This window comes from Pyxicephalus adspersus, chromosome 5, assembly GCF_032062135.1.
Source record: "Pyxicephalus adspersus chromosome 5, UCB_Pads_2.0, whole genome shotgun sequence".
NCBI lineage: Eukaryota > Metazoa > Chordata > Amphibia > Anura > Pyxicephalidae > Pyxicephalus > Pyxicephalus adspersus.
In genome coordinates, this window is record NC_092862.1 from 95,227,067 (window position 1) to 95,244,889 (window position 17,823).

A 17,823-nucleotide genomic window follows, 5' to 3' on the forward strand; every position below is an offset into this window, starting at 1 on the left:
GATATTACAGATATATTAAAGGTTTCATTATATCTGATTATATTTATGCATCCTTGTTTTAACAGATTTTTGTGTTTTTTATTTAAAGTTTGATTAAATGTATTAAATATTGGACATATTTTGGGGAGCTAGGCCTAAGAATTACAGGTCTACAATGTAAAATAATATTTCATGAAAGACCATGTACCACTTTTAGACCTATAAATCCAGACAGAAACTGGAAGGAAGTTAAAATCAATGACTTGTAGTGCCACCTATTGGCAAATTGTCAAAGTGCACAGCAATCACAATAGTAAAAGCTAAAGGTGTTTGTTAATGAATATTATGGATGATTTTAGAGCGAATTGACGGGAATAATTAAAGTAACTGCAAATACGTTTCCAAAGCAATAGGGAGGTTCCCATGGATACTTCAGCTTTGCCTCACTTACATTTCAATACTGCATTCTGCTTTGCCTTGTCTCAAAGCTGCAACAAACCCTGTGTTGAAATTGAAATATACCGCCCTTTTATCACAAAGCAACCCTAAAGCTTTCCCAACACTAGCAGAGACTAGGCCAAAGAATTGTGCAATAAGAAATAAGTATGACTGACTATAGAAAACTATTTATTTTTTTATTTTTTATTTTTTTTCTCTCTCTACATTTTGAGCAGTTCATGTTTAGTAATCCTAAATGATTCTTGCTAACCCACGTTTTGCACTTCTTGGTTTCATGTTCATTGCTAACTCAAAAATGCATTTTTCAAATGCAGTATGTTTAAATTTTTTGCAGAACACATACCCGTGCAGCACAGTGTTGTGAGCTACACTTACTGCATTCTGTGAATTTTAGCTTATTGCAATGGGGATGTGTTGAGGAGCACACCTGCAATGGTTGGACCATTCCATCAGGTAATACTTACGTACTACGTAATTGTCAGTAAATCTTAAAGGTTTGAACAATTGGTTTGTAGCCAGTGGAGAGGAAGTCATATGTACAGTCTCCAGACGATCAGCATACAGATAGACAAATGTCAGAATTTAGTACATTCAATCTAACTTCATGTACATATTACCTATGTGAGCCGATCAGAAAAATAATACTCCTTGCTGGCTTTTGGTGGTAAAATAAATATACACAGTGAGGGAAAGAAGTAAATTGTCCGGAGATAGGTCCATCTTACTATCACCGATCGCACACATTTTGGGCATGCCCTCATCCAAGCACTCTATTTCCCACATCTACCCACTGACAAAAAAATTCATCAGGTGCAGAGTCCTCTGCCTTTTGTACACCGCTGGGCTACATATTTACATAGCTCATATTCAGACATGTTGGAACTATTGGAAAATAGCTGGGCTTATGTCAGGAAAAATATGGCTAGTGCATTATGGCATGAATTGCAATTTAAGATCATTCACAGGGCATATTATGCTTTTAACCTCCCTAGAGGTAACCCCTGAGTCACACTCAGGGTATGTAATAGTAAATAGAGCCTTACCTGATCTGCCGGCATCCTGCGTCGTCCATCGGCGTGATCTCCGTCTTCTTCCGGCCGGCTTCTGCATCCGATGAGTCACCGGGGAGTTCCCGGTGGCGTTGGTGCATGTGTACGTTGCCGGCGGGAAATTCAAAATTCATTTGTATTGCATTGAATACAAAATACCTGTATTGATTTCAATACATTGGATTTATGTGTAAAAGCAGTACATTGTTTTCAAGAACATTTTATTTACAGTATATATAATAGTATGAGTATAACATGTATTTTTTTAAAAAAATTCATTTTTTTTAAATATATAGATTTTTTTTAATTTATTCAATTATTTTTACATGATTTTGTTTCAAACTTTATTATACGCATACTATTACATTATACTGTAAAATAAATGTTCATGAAAAACAAAATACCACTTTTAGACATAAAACCAGAAAGAAATGGGGAGGTTATTCTAAAAATCAAAACACATTCAATCACAAATAGATTGGAGGCCTGTTCTAAATGTGCTTATCTTTTGGCTCCTTTGGAGCATTTGTTACGGGATTGCCCAAATATCTGTACATTTTGGAAATCACCTTTCCTGTTTATAGAAAAAGTCACAGGCCATACTTAACAACCACTGGCACATTTCCATGAGGCATCTAACCAGATCATTCAACCTAGTTTGTCAAAATTTGAACACCTTTGCTTACTGGCAGCCAAGAAATGTCTTAAAATATGTAGCCCAGCGGTGTACAAAAGGCAGAGAGGACTTTGCACCTGATGAATTTTTTGGTGAGTATAATTGGTGAGTATATAAGGGAAATAGAGTGCTTGTATGAGGGCATGCCTAAAATGTGTGCCATCGGTGGTGGTAATGTAAGATTGGAGTTATCTCCTGATATATCAAAAAAAGTTGACTTTATCTGTAGATAGTACAGAAAATGATGAGACGGGAGTGCAAATGTAATGTGCAGGATGTCAAAGGGTAGGAAGTGGTTGCTATCATCTACTACATGCCCCAGAGATGTTATGCCATGTTTTTCCCCAAATTCATATGCCTTATATAGTGATCCCTGAGGAAAACTTGGGGTGGTACGTATGGGAGTAGCTGTGGTACATAATTTCTTTGTTTCCCGCCAGGCAATCAAGGTATCTCCTAAGAGTAGATTAGTACGTATTTCACGCAGTATAGCCACAAAAAGTGTAGTACGTAGTCTCACGAGAGACCCAGGTTGTACCAATATCGACTTCAGTTTAACCACAGTATAGAAAAGTAGTAAAGTACCATGCCACCTTGGATAATAAGGAGCGATATTGGGCGATAAGAATCAGGATCCAATTGGCCTTTCTGCTTTTTTGGTAATGCCTAAACAAATGCTTAGTTGCCTGATTTCAAATGAGAGAATGAGGTAAACATATCATTGTATATTTTCGTTCGCGCTGGCTTAACCTGTTTTACAAGAATTTTGAAAAACTCAGATGGCAAGCCATCTGGCCCTGGCGCTTTGGCATTAGCAGAGCGTCTGATAGCTAACGTCACCTCTGAAGTTTTTAGAGAGTTCAGGTGATCCAATTCTTCTGTTAGTTGAGCAAGAGTCAATTGATCCAGGAAAGTCTGACCCTGAGATATGTCACTGCCCTGAGAGGTGTATAGGGATTCATAATATTCATAATGAGATGAAAAGGTGGATGCAATGTCCCTAGGTGTCCTTCGAATAGAATTTTAAGTATCTAATTGCCGTAATGCGCAGAGGTACACGGAAGCCTTCAGCCAGCAGCCTCCCCGATTTGTTGCCATAGCGGAAAAATTCAGCCGCACGGTATTATCTAATTGTATTGGCTGATCCAAAAGGCACAGGTTCTTTTTGCTTGTAACCAGGAGTCCTGATTCTTTTTGAAAGAAAGAGATCCTTTGTAAATCGCATATGCCTGCCGAGCTTGCGCTCAGGCCTCAATGTAATTGCTCAGGGTCTTTTTTTTTTTTTTTTTTTTTTTTCTTTCAGTGACGCAACATAGGCCATTATCCTGCTTCTTAAAACTGCCTTAGCTGTGTCCCAGTATAATTTCTGTTCGGATTGATGATCTGCATTATGAAATTCAAAATATTGCCACCAATATTTCAGGTATTTTTGAGATGACTCATCCTTAGCTAGGAAAGAAAACCTACACAAAATCACAAATCCATCGGACAGAGTAATCGAGACCGGAGCATGATCTGAGATCGCAATTGGATGTATATCCGGTATGTCTATTTTTAATAGCAGATCCTCTGAAATCAGTATAGAATCAATACATGACATCGTGGAATGTACTGCAGATACATGAGTATATTCTCTCTCGAGAGGATGTAGGTGTCTCCAGGAGTCGACCAAGTTAGAAACTGAGAGAAAAGATTGGAAAGAATTGTCGTTTGACAGAGTGGTACCTCGTCTATGTGGTGGGAGTTTATCTTCCGTAGTGCTTGAGACTGCGTTGAAGTCGCCCGCTATCACAAGAGGAAGTCCTTGAAGAGTTGTAGCCATTTTGTTATAGAAGACTCTATTGTCCTCCTCATTGGGGCCCTAAATAGCCATTATTGTGAGGGAGTTGACTAGGAATTGAAGAGTGATGGATGCCCACTTTCCTTCAGATGCATCGCAGGATTTTGTGAGAGTATTATATTGTAGCTTCTTGTGTATTCGTATCAATACTCCTGCTCCACAGACCTCTCCTACCAAACATTTCCTCATAAGATGGTAAAAAGAAGATTATAGATGTGTCTTCTGTAATATCGCAACATCTGCTTGTAACTTCTTCAAATAACTTGTCATTGTGGCCCTTTTGTTTGGTGAGTGTGGGCCTTTAACATTCCAAGGTATAAAAGGCATTAAGTATTTAAATCAAGAAAGAGACATACGTAGACAATAGGTAGTTAGTTTCCAGAAGGTCGTCCCAGCCGAGCAACCCCGTGGATTGCAATGGCCGTCATCCAGTAGTAATTGGAAAGGTAAGTATTCCATAAGTTGCAGCGAGGCATCTCTTTTCGAATAGTAGGTGGATATGAACAAGTAACTGAGGAAATTATCAAAACTATAGTCTCAAAAAGTAATACTTGCATATAGTCTCAAACTGTAATACTTGCATGTGACTTCCTTTTTTCCCAATGCGGGATTTGTCAATGGCAGTAATAAGTAACTTAGTTAACCACGTTAAAACTTCTTTAGCTCGTATCCACTTGTCATAAGCATAATATAGCATTTGAACAATTGAAATACAGTGAGGTCAAAAATGGTCTACCAGCTCCATCTTGTGGAAGTTATAATTATAGTCCTCAATACAACATATTCTGTTTGTCCTTCTGAACAATAAGCTCCAACATTAACTGAAATAGAGTCAGTTTCCAGGTGTTATACTTATTTGAACTCATAAAGTCCTGTTATGACCGCAGGGAGGAAGCAGGTGAGGAAGAACCTGATCCAAGTCATGGAGATTTACCCAATTCCATATTTCATTGAGCATCCTCCTTAAAGGAGACAGCCTGCTGTGGATCCTTGAACGTGTGTGCTTCTCTATCAGTGGTGAAGACTTTCAGCACCACTGGATACATTAGAGAAAATCCTATTCCTTTAGATATCAATTGCTTGCAAACAGGTGAGAATGCACGCATTGTTTCGTAGTTTCCGCAGAGTAGTCAGAAAAGAGCAACACCTTATTATCTACACAAAAATGATTTTGCGAGTGATATGCTTTAAGTACCTGAACTTTATCCATTAAAGTTGAGATACTGCACAATTATCGGCCGTGGGAACGGTTTGCTACGCTGTGGAGGTCCCAACCTGTGGGCCATCTCAACCTGCATGGCTATTTTTAGTCCCAAAATTTTTGGAAGCGTCTGTGAACATAACTTGTGTAGGTCAGTGGCTTTAAAGGATTCAGGTATCCTGATAATTCTGACAATATTGCGTTGTGCCAGAGTCTCCATTTCAATTACTTAATTTAAAACCTTAATTCCCACTTAACACACTGTATTGTTCTCCCATTTCCTGCTGCTGTGTACGGGTTGTTGGCAATTCATTTTCTAAGTCACTAATACGCTGTTGTAGTTCATGCAGATCATCCCCATGCTTTGTCACTATGTCTGTGATGGGCTGCAAGTTTTGTGCTAGCAAAGTAAAATGGCCTGGAAAATCTTACTTGAAAGAGAACTTCTGTGAGAAAATATGTAGGCTGCCATTGCTAGCTTTGCTATAAAAAAAGGGTCACCTTACACATACCTAATTCCATTTTTTGGCAGGTTCTGTGAGTTTAGAAATGGCTCAAATCGTTAAACAGGGTGCTGACTTTACCATCAGACTCCACCAATAACTCTTTAGGAGATTACTCACATGTGGCTAATCCCTTAGTAGCAATAATCTTAAAGGCATCACTACTGTGTTTTGTCTGTCCTCTGTGAAATAAACACTGCATATATACCCCGAAAGGCACCTTCAAGGACTGGGTTCTGCATATGGGAATTTAAGAAATTGGTTCTTGGGGAAAAAAAAAACAAAAAATTACCAGGATGTAGTACTGTTTGAGAAGAAATTCTAGCCAGGTTATGTGACCCAACTCCAGTAACCACCCAAACACAGTCAGTTGGTTACTGAAAAGTGCTGGGTTGTGCGCCCGGCTAAACGTGACTGGGGAGAACACTGATATTTTGTCATACAATGAACTCTCTGGCTCCTGGTGGGTTTTTTAAGCTCTGATGTTTTTGTTTAAGCTCTTTTTTTTTTTCCTGATGTGTTAATGGAATTACATTTTTTATTTACAGTATAGGTCTTCCATGGAGAGAACCCAGCAAATACTACTGCTTTCAGGCTTACTTTAAATAGAAAATCTAGCAATGAGTGTAAGTGAGTAAGTAAGTAAGTGTAAATGAGTGTAAGTCTAGCAATGAGTGTAATGAGTGATGAATAACTTCTGCATTACTCACTTTAAATGTTGGCACCTAGATACTGGACAAGAGTTTTTGTTCTCATGATTTATTTATTTGTTTGGTCTGACCATACAAGCCCAAAGGATTTAGCCCTTGTTCACAAGACAAACTGCAAATTTCCATGTACTATCGTGTGGTGTGTGAAACTGTACTCAGCTCCATCTTTTATCCAATTCTATTTTTGGGAGACTTAATAACAATGCAGAACACTGCTGGAGATGTTAGATAATTAGTATCAGTGTAGCTAATGCTGCATACCAAAATATAAATTTTGGGAAATTTTGTCTAACTTGCCCCTCATTGTAAACTTGTGTATGGTAAGTGTGCTGTTTGAAGTAATCCGATCTGTACTGAACATTTTAGTGAGCGATTGCTTTGCAACACGGTGGCTCAGTGGTTAGCACTCTGGCCTTTGCAGTGCTAGGTCCCGGGTTCGAATCTTGTCCAGGTTACAATCTTCATGGAGTTTACGTGAGTTTCTTCCGGGTACTCTGGTTTACTCCCACAATCCAAAAACAAGCAGTTAGGTTAATTTGCTTCCCCCCCAAAATTGACCTTAGATTGTTTTAATTACATATGACTATGGTAGGGACATTAGATGGTGAGCTCTTTTGAGGGACAGCTTGTGACATGACTTTGGACTTTGTGCTGTGTAACATGTTGACGCTATATAAATACTGTGTAATTTTAAAATGAAAGCAAATATATTCAATAGGCAGTTCGGTGACTCAGAGGTTAGCACTCTGAAGCGCTTGGTCCCAGGTTCAAATCTCAGCCAGGACACTATCTGCATGGAGTTTGCAGGTTCTCCCCGTGTTTGTGTGGGTTTCCTCCCACATTCCAAAAACATGCAGCTAGGTTAAAATTGACCTTAGACTGTAATATTGACATATGACGATGTAGGAACATTAGATTGTGAGTCCCTTTAAGAGACAGCTAGTGACATGACTAGGGACTATGTATATTGCTGTGTAATATGATGGCACTATATAAATACTGTGTAATAATAATTACACTTAGTACTGTGGAAGAAGTTGAACTAGTTTGGGATTTGTTTGTAAATAACTCTTCTAGCTGCAATATCTTTTGTGCTGCCATACAAAGCGCATTTGAGCCAAGGCGACTAGTTATGGTTTGAGCAGACATAGTTACATAGTGGATTAGGTTGAAAAAAGACATAAGTCCATCAAGTTCAACCACTAGGGAAATTAACACATCCCAGATATAAGACATAGTAGATCCAGCGGAAAAAAATCCTGGTACAATTTGCCTTAAAAGGGAAAAAAAATCCTTCCTGATTCCATTAGTCAATCGGATGTTCCCTAGATCAACAGTCTCCGGTATTTTTACTTTAAAACCTTAATACCCAGACATATAGGGATCGTAATGTATTGATTAGTGCTAAGTAAGGACCTGAAATCTAATAAATGCAGCATAATGTTTGTATACATTACCAGTTTACCAAAAAGTTTTTTTCATAAAAATACCCAAAGTTTATCTCTAGCCCCACATTACCCAGTAAATGTAGACCAATACTGTGACTTTCAGTGGGCAAGCAGCATCATTTGGGAGGAGGCGCTACGCAGTAGTGCTAATGCAACACCATTTGTATAAAATGAAACATTGGAGAGTTATGTAACATTTTATCAAAAATGTGGGCATTCTTGTATATTGTTAATGCTTCCCAAGGGTAATTAGCCTGCTTTGTTGAGGTTGGGACTACAGCCCCCTAGAGCTGGGTGCACCATACGGCACTTTTCAGTATTCACGCTGTTTTTGGGTGGTTACTGAAGAGTTGGGTCATAATACAAGGGCTGCGAGCTGCCTACAATTTCTTCCCACCCAGCTTTAATCTTCTGGGCTGAACACTGGACTAGATCTAAGTATCCTAAAAAAAAGATGATTTCTAGAAACAAAGTGGAAACCAAAGCCATATTATGCAAACATTCAACAGTATTGTCTTCTGCCTTTTAAGTAGCAGTATAGCAACAATGTTAGATGGCATTTTAACTACTGGAATTAAAACAAATGCTTGAAAGGCATCACTGCACAACAACGATTTTGCTACTGGGAATAACACATGTGATTTACATGTTATAGAGTGTGCTGATTCTAAATCTGAACTCAGAACTTGCCTATCATGTTCAGATTTAAATTACAGGCGTGCTATAGCTGTTCAAATGGTCGGTAATTGGGTAATGTATTTTTACATGGGAACATTATAACAGTTGCAGCTACCACTATGCCTGCTGCCACCCCAGCTGAATCACATCACCTTGTGACATGCATGTTCCAGCAGCGAGCTGACATCAGAAATGGGTAAATAAGGCGAGACAAACCAAGGGCTTGTCTCTAGTGCAGATAGTACAGCTAGGCCATAGTGAGTCTGTTTTGAGCTAAAGATGAGTAGACGCAGCTATGTTAATAATACAGACAATTTTTGCTACATTTGTGGCATATATACCCTGTGTGATCAACACAAGAACCTAACCAAGAGGGTGAGATTTGCTTACAAGTATTATCTTGGATGTGAAATTGGAGACCAGGATTAAAGCTGGACACCTCATATCCGCTGTCAGGTGTGTGACAGTGGCCTAAAACAATGGTTGAATAGGAAAAGGAATTAAAAGCCTTTTGCTGTGCCTATGGTTTGGCGTGAGCCAAAAGACCATCACTCAGACTGTTACTACTGTATGAGTAAAATTGCTGGGTTGTGACTAAGTCACAAATCATGTATTACGATTGTAAATCTGCCCTGAAGCCAGTTCCACATGATGCAGAGAATCCAGAACCCCAATTTGAAGAGGGTAAGCCACATTTTATAAGACAATCAGATTTAAATGATATAGTAAGGGACCTGTCTTTGTCAAAAGAGAAGTCTGAACTGTTATCCTCCGGATTAAAGGAGTGGAATTTGCTACAAAAAGGAATGACAACTTCACACTTTTGTGATTGTCACACAAAGTTTGCAGGTTATTATAAGCTGGAGAAACGGCATTTGCTTCTGTACCGACATGAGTGATCTGATGATGGTTGCGAATACATACCAGAGCAGTGGAGATTTTTTATAGACTTGAGCAAAGCAAGTTTTTAAGCTGTATTGCTGCATAAAGCTGTATTGCTTCCGCCACTTCATATTAAACTTGAATTAATGAAAAACTTTGTTGTTGCAATAGATCGTGCTGGTATGGGTTTTCAGTATCTGAAGGAAAAGTTATAACAGATGCTAAACTGAAATCAGGCAATTTTGTTGACCCCCCAAATCCGCAATATGATTTGTGATGCCACATTCAGAGACAAACTCATCCCATTTAAACTTGCTGCTTGGGATTCATTTGTGCTAGTTGCACAAAAATTTTTGGGCAACCAGCGAGCTATGAGTCACAATTACCTGTTACTATGTATTACTCACTCTGCACTCTCTTTGCTTGCTCTATTCCCTCCCCTCCCCCAGTCTATAATTTTCTTCTCTTTTTGCTCCTTCACTCTCCTGCTCTCTGTCTGTACTTCTGCACCTTTTCTCTCTTGTATTTCTTGCTGGTGACATCTCACCTAATCCTGGTCCCCCTTACAGCTTCTCTCTTCCCTACCCTCTCACCAACATTCACCCTCCTCTTAACCTCATTACTATCCCCACTACCTATAAGTTCTTACCCCATTTCTCTAGCAGTCTATGGAATGCTAGATCAGTTGTCAATAAATTAACTCTATCTACAACCTTCTCTCTAAACTTCTTGGCTCTCTGAAACTTGGCTTTCCTCTTTAGACTCTGCCTCTGCTGCTGCTCTATCCTATGGAGGCCTGCACTTCACACATACCCCTGAACCTGGCAACAGAGTAGGGGTTGGTGTGGGTCTCATTCCCTCACCTAACTGTACATAGAGTGCTCCCTATCCCGTCTCCTTTCATTTTCACCTCTTTTGAAGTCTACTCTGTCCGTCTTTTCTGCCCCCTACCCCTTATTGTTGCTGTTGTCCACTGCCCCCTGGCCCAGTCTCACAATTTTTGGGCAACTTTGCCTCTTGGCTCCCACATATTCTTTCCCATAATCTACCCACCCTCATCCTTGGCGACTTTAATAGTGCAGTGCATGACCTTAACCAGCCTTCCTCAGCCAAACTGCTGTCCATTACCTCCTCCTTTAGACTCGTACAGAACATCAACGGCCCCACACATTGCTGGACACATTTTAGACCTGGTATTTTCCAAACTCTGCAACCTCACCCACCTTGACAACTCACCATTTTCCCTTTCTGACCACAACTAAATCACCTTCGACCTAACTCTCGTCCCCCTTCTCCACATCCCAGACCTGGCCAATTGCAGAGAGATATCAGTTACCTTGACCACAACCTATTCTTAAACTGCCTTGTGTCCCTAACCCCCACTCTCTGCAATATCACTTCCCCAGATGAAGCTGCCACACAGTTCAACCACTCTCTTTCCTTGGCTCTGGATAAAGTTGCCCCAGCCAACTTCCACTACCCCCGGACCCTGGCACAACAATCACACCAAAAACTTACAAAAGACTGTTCGTGCAGCTGAGCGCCAGTGGAGGAAATTTGGTCTCACCTCTGACTTCATGGACTACAAAGCCAGACTACAACACTTTAACATTAAACTCACTGCCACTATGCAAAATTATTTCTCCGCTGTCATCTCCTTCCAAGCTTCCAAACCACACAGCCTATTCTCAACAGTTGACTCCCTCCTAAATCCCACACCTGCTCCCCCCACAACTACCTTCTCTGCCCAAGACATAGCCAAGTACTTTAGGGATAAAATTCAGACATGTCTGCTCACGGGGCCACTCCAACCATATCCACCCCATCACCTGTAAATCATCACTGGCCTCCCTCAGCCTTGTTAATGTGGATGACGTCTCCTCTTTTCTCCCATCATCTTCATCTACTACCTGTCCTCTTGACCCAATTCCCTCTGATCTCCTCTCCTCCTCCCTATCCAGAAAAAACCCTCACTAGACCCCCTCCTTACTTTCTAGCTACCGTCTAATCTCCCTTTTCTCTAAAAGACTCACCCATTACCAGAGAGCAGCAACTCCCTCATTGTCCCTCTCCAGTCTGGCTTCCGAGCTGCCCCTTCCACCGAAACAGCCCTCACTAAAGTGGCCAACAACCTTCACAGAGCTAAGTCCCAAGGCAACTTTTCCCTGCTCCTTCTGCGTTTGACACTGTTGATCATCCCCTTCTAATCCAAATCTTGCGCTCCATTGGTATCCGTGATGCTACTCTCTCTTGGTTTACTTCCTACCTGTCTGACCACTCCTTTCAAGTTTCTTTCAATGGCACTTTCTCCTCTCCAACTACCCTGTTGGTGTTCCCAAAAGGTCAGTCTTTGGACCGATTCTCTTCTCTCTGTACACCTCCTCACTAGGTAGTCTCATCTCCTCCTTTGGCTTACAGGACCATCTGTATGCTGATGACACTCAAATCTATCTGTCCACCCGACTTGTCTCCCTTAAGCTACATACACACTTCCAATTATTATCGTTGGAAAACGAACAACGAACGATCCTGCACGATATCTACGAACGATCGTATAGCACCGATCCTGCACATAGAGATAACGACACGATCGTTCGTAGATATTGTACACACAATAGATACGATCGTTTGAGAGATAGAGGAACTATGTGCACGACAGGAAGTGAACGAACGTTCGTTCATTACGCATGCTCAGACCATGGGCGATGTACGATCGTACACACGAACGATGGTCAACGATCGTCGTCCAATCCGATCCGCCGGTCCGGTCGTTCTTTTCCAACGACTTTCCTCGTTCGTCGGCGTCGTTGGTTACTTTTTTTACGAACGATTTTTGCCCAATCGATCGTTCGTTCGTCGTTCATTTTGAACGATAAAAAATTGGAAGTGTGTACGCACCTTTAGTCCTAGACAAGGTTTCATGCTGCCTGTCAGCCATCTTATCATAGGTGGCTGACAGATTTTTGAAACTCAAACCTGGATAAAACCGAACTCATCATCTTACCCCCATCAAATTCCAAATCTCCCGCTGACATATTCCAAACAGTCAACAACACAGTCATTCGTCCCTCATCCCCCAGGCACGTTATCTTGGCACCACCTTCGACTCTGCCCACTCATTTACCCCTCATTCAGAACATTTCCAGGTCCTGTCACTTTCACATGTGCAACATCTCCAAAATCCACCCTACCTGTCCCCATGAAACACCAAACTCCTTGTACATGCTCTTATCATCTCTCGTTTGGACTACTGCAACATCCTTCTCTCTGGTATTCCACTGACCTGACTCTCCTCCTCAGTCTATTATGAATGCTGCAGCCAGACTCATCCATCCTTCCCACTGCTCTTCTTCTGCTGTCTCTCTTTGTAGTTCTCTTCATTGACTTCCATTTCACCTTAGAATCAAATTCAAGCACCTGTGCTTTGCCTTCAAATCCCTACACAGCTCTTGTCCAACCTACCTTTCTGACCTGGTTGAAAAATACTCCCCTAGATGCTTTCTTCGCTCCTCCAATGACCTCATCACATGCACAGCTCCAAGACTTTTCTATAGCTGCCCCGACTCTCTGGAAGGGTCTTCCTCGTCCTATTCGGCTTGCTCCTACCTTCTGCTCATTTAAAAAAAACACTCAAAACACACTTGCACTTTTTCAGACTTGCCTACCTGTCTTCTTCTGTCTCCTTAAACCCTCACTACTTCCCATCAGTCAATATCGTCCCTCCTATTGTGTGAGTCTTCCCCCACCTCGTAGATTGTAAGCTCCTCAGGGCAGGGTCCACTTCTCCTCCTGTGTCACTGTCTGTCATTTGCTACCCCTAGGTAAATGTAAGGACAGAAACAGACAGGCTTTTCAAGGGCAAATATTGTGTATATATTTAATAGTAAAACATTTTAAAATTCATAATTTACATAATCAGAACCTTCCTAAATATCCTTTTGAGACGTATTTGCTACCCCTATTTAATGTACAGCAGCTGCGTAATATGTTGGCGCTATATAAATCCTGTTTATTAATAACTTGTGAACAACGTGCTAACAGCATACCATCAACTTGGCTGGTGAATGTCACTTAAAATAAATTTCTTACATTACCATCTTGACTTCTTCCCACAAAATTTGGGTGATGATCAAGGGGAGAGGTTCCACCACAACATTTCTGTTATGGAAACAAGATATCACGGCCGGTGCAACCCCAACATGATGGGCGACTACTGCTGGTTTCTGCAACGGAAGACGGAGCAGAGAGATGAGCTCACAAGTTAACAATTTTGTCAAAGACTTAGGGAGGGTCAAAACCTGTAAGTATTAGGCAACTGCAGCAGAGAAAATTGAGGTCTTGTATTCTGTTAGATATGACTATACTGTATGATTGTTAATATTGGATACAGCAAAATCCTTTTACAGCTAAGCAACTTTAACCACCTGAGCGTTACACTGAGGTCTAGATTTCTGTACCAAAAGTGTTACAGGTTTTCATGAAATTTTTTTTTTTAAATTGTAGACCTGTAACTTACAGAAATATGTCCGAACAAGTGTCTAGTAGATATAATGAATAAAAAAAATGTTTGAAACACACAATCATGTAAAAAAAAAAAAAAAAAAAATTACTTTTAATAAAATTAAATAAAAGACACAAAAATCAGCTTAAACAAGAATACATAAATAAATGAAAAATACTGAAAATGCGATAATTCGGTATACTGTATAGTAATATATTTTTCTAAAACACCTCCCTAGTGTCCGTCACATACCTAAAGACAAAACCACATAAATATATTTTTATTTTTTCTATATATATTTCTATATTCTAAATATATTTTTTCTATTATTTTGTATTTTTATATATTTCAGTATTGGATTGAATACAAACTCCTGTATCTAATCCAATACAAAATGAATGAATGAGTTTTAATTTGAATTTCCCGCACACGCGCCGACGTCATCGCGCACGCAGGCACAAGAAGCCAGCCGGCTTTTTTTTTCCTCCGCCTGCCGGCTTCATGTTTCAGAGATCACCCGGCGCTGGAAGGAGAAAGACGCGGGACGATCAGCGGGACCAGGTAAGAAGCCGGCCAGTGGACCACAAGATGCAGGCCGGCTTCTTACCGGTCCCGCTGGTATAGGGGACGGCACCCGACGCTGGAGAGGGAGATCGACGGAGGACGACGCTGGAACACGAACACGACGCTGGATGAGCACAGCGGCACCAGGTAAGTGGGGATTTTATTTTATGGAAAATCTCGGGGTTAACCAAAAGAGCAACTTTTTTTAGCCCGTACGAAGGTTGGGGTTAATATATGTATTTCATGTTTATCAGGTTCCTCAGACTATGCTCATTAAAGAATTAAAAAAAAGCTAAACTCCAGGCAACAAATGCACATTACCTTTTGTTAACAATTAAGCTTAGCCCTACTGTTATACTTCTAATTAGCAGTGAGCAGCTTAACCCAATAAAAGGACCTAAAGATGCTAAGGAGGCTGAAGGGTTCATTCCAAGCTCAACTTATTGCACTGGTAAGCTCATTTCTGGCTCACAGTTGTTCTGTTGGTACAAATTATTTCTTTTCTTTGCTCTAAAAACTGTAGACCAAATTATGATAACCCTTTAATGTTACCACCATTGTTCTGTTATGCTGCAAAGCAGTAGGGAGGCAGGATGGTAAATACAGAAGCAATCTCAGGGTGTGGTGTTGGTAACCCAGCAATTACATGCTAAAAGAAAACAAAATTAGAGACTTCCTGTAGCTCAAAGATGATCACACTATTAAAGTAGGTACCATGCATCCATAAAAATCAGAGCATGTGTAAACAGAAGACCTGCTGCAAGCACTGCTTGATGCTGAATAAAATAAAAAAACATTCACAGAGTACAGTTTGTCCTGACAAGAAATGATAATTGAAGATCTGTCTGCAGCAGCTAGTGAACAACAAACTGAAGCACCCTGCTGTGGTTAAATCAGTAGGACAAAAAGCTGCTAGTTTCTTGGAAAGAAGCAGTGGGTACTCTGGTTGGAACTACATCCAGGACAACAGGGAGACATTTACTTTTAATTACACAGAGCTGGCTAGAAAAGTGAACTATGGTCTGGTTTAGGTGAAAGGCAGAAACTACCTTAACAAGAAAATCCTGGGACACATTTTTTTTTTGTATGCCAGATTATAAAAGCTGCTTTCCAAAAACAGTTCAAATGAAGGTTTAGAAAGCACAGAACCAAATTTAGATGCCAGAGTCACTGAGGAACAGATGAGGAAGTCATGTGAGACTGCTTGATCAGTGATCCTAAAGTGGACCTACCACAGAGATGTAAGCTACCATTGCTGAACTCATTCTAAAGAATTTAAATTACTTAGATGTAAAGCTGATCTTTTGGTTTTAGCCACACATCTGAAACACAGACAACTGCAGCTTACAGTCTTCTCTGTGAAAGGTTTGCTTTTGAGTGACAGCCCAACAGTGTTGGAAAAAGAATAAAATGAGCACACTCCACCCCTGCTAAACCCAGAAACATATTCATTCCACGATCTGCAGGTGCCGACACTTAAAGCTGGTGAAGTGAGGATCACCAGAAGGCCTTCCAACCCAGTCCTGTTGGACAGGCAAGGAAGAGGTGTCAGGGGAATAAATGTATAGGTCATGGTGTACTAATCCCACAGAGAAACCAGAGATTCCTCAGGACTGAAGTGTCCCCCTTCACACATCTTTATAATATAAAGATGAATTTCCTATGGTTCATAGAGGTGATTTTGACTGATTGAGAGTGTGAGATTACACTGCAGCACAGCACTGGATTGCTGGTACAGTAGACTCTTGCAACTACATATCCTCCGTACTATCTGGCCTAGTTAAAAAACAAAAAAATAGTAATTCTTCGTAATAAAATGCCAGGGCATTGCGGGTGGGCCTCTGCTGCGGTTCTCCTGCATTTGCATGGTGCAGGTTGAAACGGATTTCCCCCGCCCTGCTGCCTGCTCTTCACTTCTCTGATTGTGTGTCGCATGTTGGGGGTACTGGCCTGTGGAAGTGAGTACTGTATTTAAAGAACTCCGGCATATCCAGCTTTTTTGTTATCCGGCCTGCCCTTCCGCCACATTAGGTCGGACAGTCCAGAGTCTACTGTAGTACTTTTTTTTTTTTTACTTACCGAGCATACAACAGAATGCATTCAACTGTATATTTAACAAACCAAACAGGAGCATTTTTATTGTTAGTGATTACACTAGCAAATTGCACACAAAAAGAAAACCCCCTTCAAAGGTAATGCATATATCAAATAATGCAATATCCCTAAACAAGTAGCAAAATATCGGTCCTACTTCCCTTAAGTGGACCCAGGAGGGAAATTACAGGCATACCCATACCAAAAAGAATAAAAATACCATTTTATATCAAACGTGCTTATAAAAACATAAATGTCAATATGTACAACAAACAATCAATAAAAAGACAATCACATGGCTTTACCTCACAGTTAGTGCATATACAATACTAATAAATTTATTTTCTGTGCATCAGAGATTTTGATAGCAGAACAAAAAGGAAACAAAGAAATATCCAAAGCACCAAGGGGATGTTAAAATCTGTGTCAGTCCCACACTGCATTCAAGGTAGGTATTATGGAAAGCACTGGATTAGTGTCATTGGTATCAGTTGAAGATAATGTCTCCAAAATTTCACCAATACCTGGGTCAGTGAATCAAAAGTTGTTTGAAATGCACACTTCAGCCTGGTCCCACCATCCACCAAGCAAACAAGAAAAGCATGCTTGGTGAAATTTTGGCGACATCCCTGCTATCAAATGCCCTGAAGAAGCAGCTGGTGCCATGAAACACGTAGTGATAGAAAGAAAATTATTTGATAGTTTTTATTGTATATGTGTAAAAATTGTGAGGTAAAGCCAAGTGATAGGTATTTTATTGAATGTATGTTGTCATTATGTGTTTATAATGTATATGTATTCTTTTGATATGGATATACCAGTAATTTCCTACTTGGCTCCACTTTTGGGAAGCAGGACTATCATTTTCCCTCTAGTGGTTAAACTGGAGCATTAATACAATAAAAAATAGAATCAATCTTCTGACCTTGTAATAAACTATAGACTAATTCTAAAGAAGGCCCTTCAAAGGTGCTGTACTGTACAGTATCTGACACCTTTCAACAGATGCAATAAATAAAACAAAATACAAAAAAAAAAAAAATATATAATTCAGTGTTCTCCCCAGTCCCTTTTTTGGGGTTAAACACATTTGAACTAACTTACAATTCAAAAGTAAGTTAGTTTCTTTTAGTTGTATTCAGTAGTATAAAAGGAAAAAACAAAAAGCTACAGTGTCACCCTCATGAATATTATAATTATTAGAAACATTTTCTTTAATGCAGCGAGTGGCACATTGTT